Here is an 8,660-nt window from a genome sequence, read left to right on the forward strand (position 1 = left end):
CCGCCTTAGTCCGGGAGTCAGAGGGATTAACTCCACCCCCTGAGCGTCTGATACAGTCAAGCCGCTGGCGGCTTTTCTTCATTCTAGCTCGTCCTCGTGGTGACTCTGAGGGGTTGCCTCATGCTTCCTTGCTTTAGGGGAAGGCTGAGGCTCAGAGACGTTAAGTAATCTTCCTAAAGAGAGAGCACCAGGATTCCAACCCCCAGTGTACGAGGTCGGGGACCCTGACCGCTCTCCACGGGAGGATAACGTGTCTCCCAGCTCGCCCCGGCGGCCGGGTGGCCCCTTTCTCTTGAGCCTCCACAACCAGCCCTTCACGCTCGGCTTCGCCATGGGCGACATAGGACACAGGGTGTCCGGGGAGCCCGGCGGCGCCGCAGAAGGAGGCGGTGAGCCCAGGCCCCTGCAGTGCTCAGATACGCCCGGCGCACGCTTCCTCCGACCTGAGCATTATTTGCAGAGTCGAGCACGGTTGAGTGTGCAGGACCCGATGGACGTGGAGAAGGGGTCTCCCCTGGGAGCCCGAGCTGGGGAAATGTCAGTAGCTGAGTTTGCTCAGAATGTGTCCGTCTGACAGCATCTGGCGCTTTTCCTCCCGTTGTCTCTTTGCAGGCGCCCGGCCCCTCCCCGGGCCATCCCAGGGGCTGCCAGAGTACGTCCTCATCTGCAAATGGGGGGTGCTTCCTCCTGCGCTGTCCCCGCTGCCTCCCCGGCCTCCACCCGCCCGTCAGCCTCACGGACCAGTGGTCCTCTCCTCAGGCCGCTGCTCCCGCTGCACAGACTGCGAGTCTCCCTCGTGCTTCAGGTCGTGGCTCCACAATGACCTCCACTTGGAAACCTGCCTTGCCCCAGGCCTGACGGAGGTGCTCCTGGTGTTTTCCGTTTCCGGACGGTTTCCTGCTCACTTGCTGGTCTCCCTAGGGGTTCTCGGGCGCTTCGAGAGCAGCAATATTCCACGTTTGCCGTCCGCTGCTAGTGACTCTCGACGGAGAGCGGTACCGAGCGCACACTGTGGAGTGACGTCAGCCATTGCTTTGTGACCTGAGATAAGAAAAAGGTTTTGCTGGGAAGACACAGCCATCGTGAGAGAGCCCGCTGCGGGCGTGCCTGGATTCTCCGCGAGTATTTGACGGACGCTGTCGCACGCGCGACACAAGCTAGCACGGGGTGTCGGGCAGGACGTGCTGGACGTGCGGGTGCCTTGCATCTTAGCATCTTAACGACTGCGCATGTACGGTTTGAGAGGAGGGTGTGCACGTTGCGAGCGCGTGGTGACCGTGTGTGGAGTGAGGGCAGGAGCCCAGCGCTTCAGTGAATCTTCACCATGTGCTGTTCCGTGAAGAGTCACACAGAAGGGCAAAGAAAGGTGCACTGGCAATGCCCCGGTTTTATTTGTTTATTTATTTATTTTTAATTTTTTTTATTATTTAAAAGAATTTATCTATTTATTTGGCAGAGGGAGAAAGAGACAGAAGCGGGGGAGCAGCAGGCGGAGGCAGAGGGAGAAGCAGGCTCCCGCGGAGCAGGGAGCCTGACACAGGACTCGGTCCCAGGACCCGGGATCATGATCTGAGCCGCAGGCACACGCTTCACCGACAGAGCCCCCCGAGTGTCCCACCCCTGTTGTAGGTGAGAAACGGAGGCGGGAGGTGCTGGGAAGAGCCTTGCTCTGGGTTCCCCGCACAGAGCTCTGCACAGAGCCAGCCACAGACGCTTGCTCTGGCGCTAGTTGGGAGTCTGTGAGCTCACACATGTCATCTTCCTCCCTCGGCGAGCTCTGGGCCCCGCAGGGAGCTCGTGCTGCTCTGACGGCCGAGTCACCCGGGAGCAAGTCAGAGAGGGTCGGGGGGGCCAGCCTGGAAGCAGGGGTCTGGCTCACCAGGGTCTGCAGGCAGCGTGTGCCAGTGCCGCCCCCAGGCTTGAGAGCAGAGCTGGCCTGTCTGTCCACCTGAGTGAGGGCAGGTGTCCTTGTGTGCGGCGAGTAGCCTAGGGTCTGGCTCATTCGGGGCTGCGGTGAGAATGTGGCCCCGGAGAACTGAGCAACTCCTACTTGCAGGCATGTGGGACCTTTTGGGATGTAGAGAGAAAGGCACAGTCCCTCCTTCGAAGGGGTCCCAGCCACCGGGGAAGGCAGGCCCGTGTGCAGAGATGTGCACAGGGTCCCGTCGCTCATAGGACAAAGGCATCGCCCCAAACTGGGGTGAGCAGGGACAGGTTCAGAGAGGAGCGGATGGCGCGTGGGGGATGCCGAAGGTGGCCTGAGGTCGAGGGACGGGAAACTAAGTACATTCAAGGCAAAGGGAGCAGCACGGCTGAAGCCAGCGCGCTCTCGGAGAATGGGCGACAGCTTGGAGAGGAGGAAGCACGGGCGCGGAGGGCTGGGGCCATGCGGCAGGGGCGGGTGCGGAGTCCTCGGTGGTGCGGGAGTGGAGCACCACGTGACATGCCTGTTGGAGGACGAAGCCGAGCGGGGCTGAGCTCAGTGTCAGACCGGAAGCATCTTCTGCCCTCGCCTGGGGTGCAGGGCCCTGAGCCTTCTCCTCCCCAAACGTCTCCACCGGCACATCGTCCTCGGGCAGATCCGAGCCGTCCCTGGAGTGGGGGTGGCACTCCCTCCCTGTGACCCTTTGGCTCCTTGTGGCCTGGGCCAGGCTGCACTCCTGCTTTTCTCTCTGGAGAGGCGACATGAGGGAGCATGTGCCCCCCCTTCCCTGCGCCTTCTGCACCCACCCCCAGGGATGACCCTGGCCCAGACAAGTGCCCCTCCCAGGCCTGCCTGTTCTCTCCCCGCTGAGTCCCGACACCTGCCTGTCACTTTCCTTTTGATTTTGGTGACCTGTTTGGGCGATTCCCTGGCTTTCTCATTCTGTACGTTTGTTGAATGAATGCGGAATGAGTGGATGCCCTTGAGCTTCCCCTCAACTGACAACTCCTGGCGAGATCTGTAGGTCTGTGACCTTGATCTTCTGGGGGGCCTCGCTGGGCACCCGAGGAGGCGGCTGGTGGCTTCTTACTCAGAGAACTGCTTGTGTTTCATGAGTTGTCACATTCTTTCCTGGAGGCACAAACGGACCTCAGCCACGGCTCTAGAGTGAATGAGGACAGACGCCCACGGGAAGTTTGGAACATCTTTGTCCTTGGCGCGAATACTTGGCAGCTTGTGCCTCCTCTGATAATGAGCACGTGACGGCTGTCTCTGTGGCTTCCGGAGCCGACCTTGGTCACCATGGAGACGCACATCCTGCTGGAGCTGCCCACAAAGCCTGTTCCTTGAGGCTTCACTTCCCTTTTCCCTTTCAAGGACCCTCGATTCATAATCACTTTTGAGACCCAACAAGTGGGAAATGTCACACAAGAGGGATGCAGTTCTGCCGTCGCCGGGGACGCCTCCGCAGTGTCCCAGAGGGCGGAGACACGGTCGGCGCGTGACAGGCACTTCCACTGCTGCCCCTCCCCCTGGGAATAAATTACCCCTTTCAACCAAGTCAGATTTAAGCACAAATTTGGTCATGGCTTCGACTGTCTGCATCTCTGGGGCGGCGGTGGAAAGAGCAGCGCCCCTGTGCAGTGGGTGACAATCCTCAAACACGCACGCTTTTGGGGACAGCAAAGGGACTTGTCTCAAGACTTCTGCACAGCTCCTGCTTCAGAAGCCCCATCAGGGGCAGAGGTGGGGTAAGGGCAGGCCCCTGCCGGGTCCTGTATCACTGGAGGCTCAGTGGACTGGAAACGGCTTTCATGTCCCTCAAACCAGTGCTACCGAACTGTTCTCTCCCGCTTTGTAGTTACACGGTGGGGGGGGGGGGTTCACTTCCTCTTTGGGGGCTCCCAGCATTGGGTAGATCTGGTTCAGTCCAGCACCACCAGGGAGCCAACTCAGGTGACTTGCCTTCTCAGAGGTCCCTTTTTTTTTTTAAAAATTAATTAATTTATTTTCAGTGTAACAGTATTCATTATTCTTGCACCACACCCTGTGCTCCAATCCGTGCCCTCTATAATACCCACCACCTGGTTCCCCCGACCTCCCACCACCCCCTTCACAACCCTCAGATTGTTTTTCAGAGCCCATAGTCTCTCATGGTTCACCTCCCCTTCCAATTTCCCCCAACTCCCTTCTCCTCTCTAACTCCCCATGTCCTCCATGCTATTTGTTATGCTCCACAAATAAGTGAAACCATATGATAATTGACTCTCTCTGCTCGACTGATTTCACTCAGCATCATCTCTTCCAGTCCCGTCCATGTTGCTACAAAAGTTGGGTATTCATCCTTACCCCAAAGATACAGATATAGTGAATACTTTGATTTTTAAAATAGTCACACCAGAATTTCATATTGGAAGAACATCATACCAGTAGACTTACTAGGGGAAAACAGACATCTTCATGCTGCCGAGCTGCCTCCTCCATGAATATGGTATATATCTTGGCTTTTTTGCCCATCTAGTGTCATGTCTCTTGATGGATTTTTGACCCATTTTGGAATGAAAATACAGCATTATTCTGAATTGCATGTCTTTAATTTCAGCTTTGCGTGATAATCCAGGCATTGAAGGCTGAAAATTTGTTCTGATGACAGATTTTGTTGTGTGGACACTCGTCTGTGGTTTCCTCATGGCTCATCTCTAAGCGCTCCGCAGTGGTGGTTTCCTGTGTTTCTTTAACTGGAAGATTACTTAGTTTAGGAGTTTTATTTGTTTTATTTTTTGCGAATTCACCTTTATCTTTATTCAGAAGTTCTTTTAGTTTTTTCCCCCTGAGGTATAGATTTTATCATGTGCCTTCAGTATGAGCTGTGCAACAGCACAGGTGTAGGACTGTAGTAGGACTGTAGCGGTCCTCTCGGTGACTTGTGGCGTAACTCTCTCGTGTTCTTTAGTACTGGTTACTGTTCGCCGGCTTCTCTTGCGAAGCTCTTTACGCTCCTCGACCTGCCTTTGCTGATCTCTTAACTGTGAGCCCGGCTCCCATCATCCTGGTGGAGGTGAGTCTCTTCTGGACTGACTTCCTGTTATTTCCTCACTTTAAAGAAACTTGTCATACTTGTGCTTTCTGTTTTTCCTGTTGTTGTGATTGTTTGAGTTTTCTTCTTGCATTTTGATAGATACAGTGCTCTTGTCTTATCCCAGAGAGGACAACTGTTGTTTTGGAGTTCAGCACCAAGAATGTCTTCCTGCCCATTTCTCAGTACAATGAGACTCCCGGCACTTTTTCCAGCAAGCCCTGGCCAGTGAGCTCTCATCTCCGGTCCTGACTATTGACAGCTTTCTGGGTCAGCATGTTAGTAATTAATGGTTCCATTATTTCCATTACCTTTTAAGAATGAGGCCAGTCTTTGTGCTCATTCTGTTGTTTAATCTTCCTCTTTTATACTCTGTCCCGCAGCTCTAAATTCTACTTGGAATTGATGGTTTAAAAACATATTTCTTTTAACAAAGGTATATAAACCTGTAATTTCTTTGCTTTTCTGGCAGGATCTTTTTGTCACTTGAATTTGAATATAAACTTTTGTCAGTGATATTCTTTGAAAATGTAAGATTATCCAAGTATATGCTATTTAAGGGAGACCTGGTTTTCTTCATTTGTAGGTGATCTTTCATCTTGTCGGTAACATGGCACAGTTTATAAGAACACGTAAGAATGAGAATATAAGAAAATATGTACGAAATCAACATATCTAAGATTTTTATTATTTTTTCTGTGCTATTTAATGACCTTTCTTGCTTAAGACTTGAGCCTCTCTTTGGCCCTTAGATATATAGTCAGGCTTTGAGTTTGTATGTTCTGTTTGCTTCTGGAATTCCTGTTAGAGCTCTCATACTTGTTTGTCTTAGATTTCGGTTCCCCCTCTCTTGTCCCTTTCATGGTTCTCATTCATTGCTTTAGTTTTCTGAAAGTTTCAATCTACCGCTTCTGCCTCCACTGTAGTCTTCAGTGAAGATGGGTGTCCGTGTGTCTTACATATTTGTTCCTGTTTTGGATCATGGCCCCACGTCTAGGGGCCACATGTTCTTCGAATTTTACTGAGGCCACAAATCAGGGCATTCAAGTGTCCCCACAGTAGACCTGTGTCATTGAATGACTCCTGGGTGCCCCCGGCTGGAGCCTGGGAGAGGTGGGCCCTTCTGTAAGTCAGCAGAAATCACCTTTAGCCTGGTCCACGCGAGGGGCTCAGAGGGCGTTCTGGAAGGAGTGGAGGGCCTGGAGTTTTAAGAAAGGGTCTGTAGGCGGAAGGACGACTTCCTGGTGTTTGCCTCCACCCAAGCCCATCGTGCGACTCGAGGGTAAGACGGCAGTACAGGGGCCACCAGCATGGTGGCGGATCCTGGAAGCTTCTGGGCCCGTCCTGAAACTTCGAGCTTCGTGACTTTTTCCAAACCCCTTCTCTCCGGTTCTCACTTCGTCCGTGTGTGAGATGGGGTAAAAGAAACAGTGTGTGCGAGCGTCTGGCTCAGCGAACAGTTTCAACCCACGTGCACAGGTTGATCATCGAGGTTTGTGCGCGAAGATCCCGAGATGGACGGGACTTGACTGGAGGCTTGCGGGGGCTCGAGAAGCAGGTACTTCATAGAAATCATGGTTCATCATGTGCCATCTTCTTCCGGCAAGAACGTACTCTGATGTCTCTTAGAAACTGGTGGGGCGCGGCACTGCCCTCTGATGAGGCTGCGCTGCCCGTGGAGTGCTTCTTACTTTCCTCCGACCCCCGTGCACGCTCTTCTACCACAGTGGTGAGCGGGAGCCCTACACTGGGCCCACGCCTGCACTGGCCACAGGGTTTCGGTCACAGCCACAGGAGCAATGCCTCCCCTGTTTTAGGCTGCATGGGCTCCGAACTGTTGCAAGGGCCTCATTAAATCCTGTTTTTCTTACCACAGGCAGGAAACAGGAAGCGATCTGACACAGAGCCCTGCATCAATTATGATCAGATTGGGGAAGTCCTCTTGGATAAGCGCGTTCCGCCCAGCTGTGCATCCCGCTCTGATGGCAGTAGCAGCAGGGGGACCGTCTGACTCACCGGATGGGCACCCTGCTCCGAGCTGTGGTCCGCAGTTGTTTCCGGAGGCTTCCCAGGCCCCTTGCTCCTCTCACGACACGCAAAACACGGCTTCAGAAGGGAAATGGATGCTTGGCTGCAGACGGGCCACATACACATAATTTAAAAAACTGAATTCTATCACTTAGACTGTGCTTTGTTTTGCTTTTTAAAAGGAATCCTGGTCGGATGCTTTGCGAGTGAAACACAGTGTGCTCTGAGCAGGGTGTGGACAGGTGCCCAAGTAAAGAGGAGGGATCCGGCACTAAGCCGTGGGACAGGACTTCATGAGTGGTCAGCGGAGCCCTGGGTCTGCGTCCCGGCTTCCCCATGTTCCTGGTTCGCAGGCCTGTTGCGAGGGTTGATGAGGCCCTGGGGCTGTGCTGGTAGATCGCTTGGTCCAGTTTCCAGCCCCTTCTCTGCACTACTCCTTGCCACAAACACATCCCAACACTGTACCATCTTTTCTCTTTCCCACAGTGGACTGTTTGCGGTGCATACCCTTACTTTTGTCTTAGATTTTATGTAGTGAAATGAACAGGTCTAGGTGTCTGTTACCCCATGACAGAGGAGGTTATTGGCATAAAGTGAAATGAAGGAAAAACTTACAGCTTCCCCACTGGGTTCCAAAGGCCGCAGTGCCTGTAGGGCACATGGTTCCCACACCTCACTGTCCCCCGAGATGCCTAACACGCACGCTATAGACGCATTTCTGTGTACTATGGGGCACTTCAGGTAATTCCTACTTTACTTGAATTATAATTTGCAAAAATTATTCCTGTAATCACAGGTTTAAACTACTGAATAAACATAAATATTCCGAAGAAGCACCTTAGGAATGTGTCCCGGTCACTGCTCCACACGTGCCGTTTCCTGAAGACGCACCTTCGCTCCTCAGAGAGCAGGACAGGGAGGATTTCCTAGCATCTGAGGCTGGGTGTGTTGGGAAGGGGAAGGGTCCTTTGGCAACGCTGTAAGCAAACACATCAAGTGAGGTCAGTTGGTTTTCTTCCGCGTTCCGATCCTCCCGGCCCATCTGACACGCTAAGCCTTTGCATGAGGAGCAGAAGGGAGTCGACAGCCCCCGTGGTTCATCTGACTCATCCGCCAGATTTCAGGCACATCCATCTTTTTCTTAAAAATTAATTTATTTATTTGAGAGAGTGAGAGAGCAAGGGGAGGGGCTGAGGGAGAGAGTCTTAAACAGACTCTGCACTGAGCGCAGAACCTGACACGGGGCTCAAGGTCATTAACCTGAGATCAAGACCAGAGTCAAAACCAGGAGTCTGATGCCTAACCCCACCGCGCCACCCAGAAGGCCTAGGCATCGCCATCTCGAAGGTGGACCGAATCTTCTCCGCTCTCTCCTCTGCTACTTCCCCACGCGAACACCACTAGAGCCCCCGCTGGTAGTCCTGGGAGGCCGTGGCTGGAGAACAGACGGCGCAGGAGCTCCTGGAGAGCTGGTGGGGACTGCAGGAGGCCGTCGAGCCCATGGAGAGTCCAGGAGGGTGGCCCCCGCAAAGGGTGATTACGTTCTCTTCCCTTTGACAATATCTGAAAAGAGGTTAATGACCTGTAGCCAGATGAGCGCCAGCCCCATGTTGCCTGTGGGTTTCCAGAGGA

The 8,660-nt window shown here is 53.5% G+C and overlaps 1 long non-coding RNA gene across 2 annotated transcripts; it reads left to right on the forward strand.

The window, feature by feature from the left end:
• The first annotated feature begins 1,482 nt into the window (after positions 1-1,482).
• LOC123394169 lies at positions 1,483-7,864 on the forward strand. Of its 2 annotated transcripts, none has more exons than XR_006608928.1 (2): positions 1,483-1,629; positions 6,877-7,864. It is a non-coding gene; the product is annotated as an uncharacterized LOC123394169 (long non-coding RNA). The 2 variants fall into 2 exon arrangements; XR_006608929.1 differs by lacking the exon at positions 1,483-1,629 and adding an exon at positions 4,490-4,982.
• The last annotated feature ends 796 nt before the right edge of the window (positions 7,865-8,660 follow it).

This window comes from Mustela putorius, unplaced genomic scaffold, assembly GCF_011764305.1.
Source record: "Mustela putorius furo isolate JIRA1106 unplaced genomic scaffold, ASM1176430v1.1 tig00001618_pilon_pilon_pilon, whole genome shotgun sequence".
In the NCBI taxonomy this organism is placed as follows: Eukaryota; Metazoa; Chordata; class Mammalia; order Carnivora; family Mustelidae; genus Mustela; species Mustela putorius.